Genomic DNA, 2,500 nt, shown 5'->3' with positions numbered 1-2,500 from the left:
CGCACACGCAAAAAAGCAAAACACAAAGCATTCTCTCTCTCTCTCTCTCTCTCTCTCTCTCTCTCTCTCTCTCTCTCTCTCTCTCTCTCTCTCTCTCTCTCTCTCTCTCTCTCTCTCTCTCTCTCTCTCTCTCTCTCTCTCTCTCTCTCTCTCTAAATTTTGTGGTTAGTGGTTTCGATGGAGGGGTGACAGAGGAGTAGGGGGAAGGGGAAGAGGAGGAGGAAGAGGAGGAGGAGGAGGAGGCAGAGGTCGAAACAATCTAGTATTAATTGTGAGCTATTTCACAAGCTTATTAAAACGAGAGAGAGAGAGAGAGAGAGAGAGAGAGAGAGAGAGAGAGAGAGAGAGAGAGAGAGAGAGAGAGAGAGAGAGAGAGAGAGAGAGAGAGAGAGAGAGAGAGAGAGAGAGAGAGAGGTATGTACAAGGGACCATCTCATCACCAATATGACCAGAAGAATGCAATAATTTTCTCTCTCTCTCTCTCTCTCTCTCTCTCTCTCTCTCTCTCTCTCTCTCTCTCTCTCTCTCTCTCTCTCTCTCGAAAACTAAGCTGGAATACGAGAGCTCCCCATGAAAAAGAAAACGGAGACCAAACGGAAGGTGCTGGTTCACATCGTGTTCTGTTTTCTATGGCTTGGAGGAAAAGGGGGTCCTCTTCTATATCAAACATCTCCACCTGCACCCCACCTTTAGAGGAGGAGAAAGAAGAGGAGGAGGACAGATCGAGAGTATTCAGTGTGGGAGATGGCGGGGGAGCAGTCGAGTGTCACAGAAGGAAAGGAATTGGATAGATGTCTGAAAGGTCGTGCCGAATTGATGGATGGAGGAATTGAGTTTTTGACGCACTGAACAATATTAAACGGCAAACAATTTATCTTGAGTCCTCGCCTGCATTACCACGGCCATGTAGAAACCAAGGAACGTCAGCTGGCCAGTCAGGGGCAGCTGCAGGGACATGAAGCCCTCCCTACCTTATAAGGGGCGGAGGAGGCGCTGGGGGGAGAGGTGAGAGATGAATTAGTAAGGTAGACAGATAAGGAGTAGACATATACAGCGATTGTTTGTTTACACGCTATGTACGTCAAGAATTTAAGCAAACGATGCAGACAACTATGTAAGCAATGCAAACACACACACACACACACACACACACACACACACACACACACAGTAAGTAACTCAATAAATAAAGAAGGGAAGAAAGGATGGAAGGGAGAATGAAAGAAAATAGAAAGAAAGAAAAAAGAAAGATAGAGAAAGAAAGAAAAGAAAGAAAAATAAACAAATATAGTTTACTCATAAAAAATATATAGAAACAGCAACAACCACATCATCAACAACAACATACACACACAGACACACACACACACTGACGCACACACACACTGAATCACCTTCTGTGCAATGAATGAAACGGCAACACACACACACACACACACACACACACACACACACACACACACACACACACACACACACACACACACACACACACACACACAGGCAAAATCAATCAAGAAACACATAAATATTCTCCAAGATAAATATATAATACGTAAGGAGGAGAGGCGCCGTCTTTGTTTACAGCTGAGGTCCCTTCCAGGCCGCCATGATGGTTTGCCAGAGTCTGGCCGGATTCCAATATTATTTCTATTTTCTCAATTTATTTATTTTCGCTTTCTAACTAAGTTTTTATGCTTTCTAAAAATATTTAGTAATGTTTTGAGTGTTTTCCGTGTGAGTGCCAAGGGAAATGTGTCGATCATGAGGTCATTTCAATGAAAATAAGTGTTGCTTTTGTCAGTTATTTTTTTCTTATCGCCCTACAAAAATTTTTCCTTCAGCCTCTAGGCAAGATTTTATTAGGCTCAAAAAATCGTCGATGGTTTTTAAAGTGTGCTATGATCCTGTTCAGTTAAATATGTGGACTTTTACAGGGATTTTTAGGCCTGTTAAAAACTCGAAAAGTTGATATTTTGTAATATCTTATTTACTTATTTCAGCTGCTAGATAGTTTCTGGTTGTTTGTAAAAATAGTTTTGATTTTTTTAAGTGTTTTGCGTTCGTAAAAAAATGAGATTTGTGGACTTTAGAATGTTTTTTTTATCGTGTTTATATTCCAACATTTTTTTATGAGTTGTTTTAAAATATTTTTATTATTACTGAGGCTTGAAATATTTTAATATGTCCAGTATTAGTTAAAGTTTATGCCCTTTCAAAAAATATAAGGCATTCCGGCCCAGCTCATCTTTTGCGAGGAGTCAATTTTAAAATGAACCGAATAACGTAAATATGGCGTGACGTCATCATCCGGGGACCGAGACTCGGGACCCCCGACCTCCTCCCTTCCAGTCTCTTCCCATTAGGCTTGGGTGTGTGTGTGTGTGTGTGTGTGTGTGTGTGTGTGTTTCAGGACACAGCCTACCTAACCTTATCATATACATAATGTATTTTACCTGCCATACTCCAAACGCTGTGCAGACTCTGTAATAAGTCCTAT

The sequence above is a fragment of the Scylla paramamosain genome, chromosome 44, assembly GCF_035594125.1.
Source record: "Scylla paramamosain isolate STU-SP2022 chromosome 44, ASM3559412v1, whole genome shotgun sequence".
Lineage (NCBI taxonomy): Eukaryota > Metazoa > Arthropoda > Malacostraca > Decapoda > Portunidae > Scylla > Scylla paramamosain.
The sequence above is the reverse complement of the archived record's forward strand: the minus strand, read 5'-3'. Positions refer to the sequence as shown.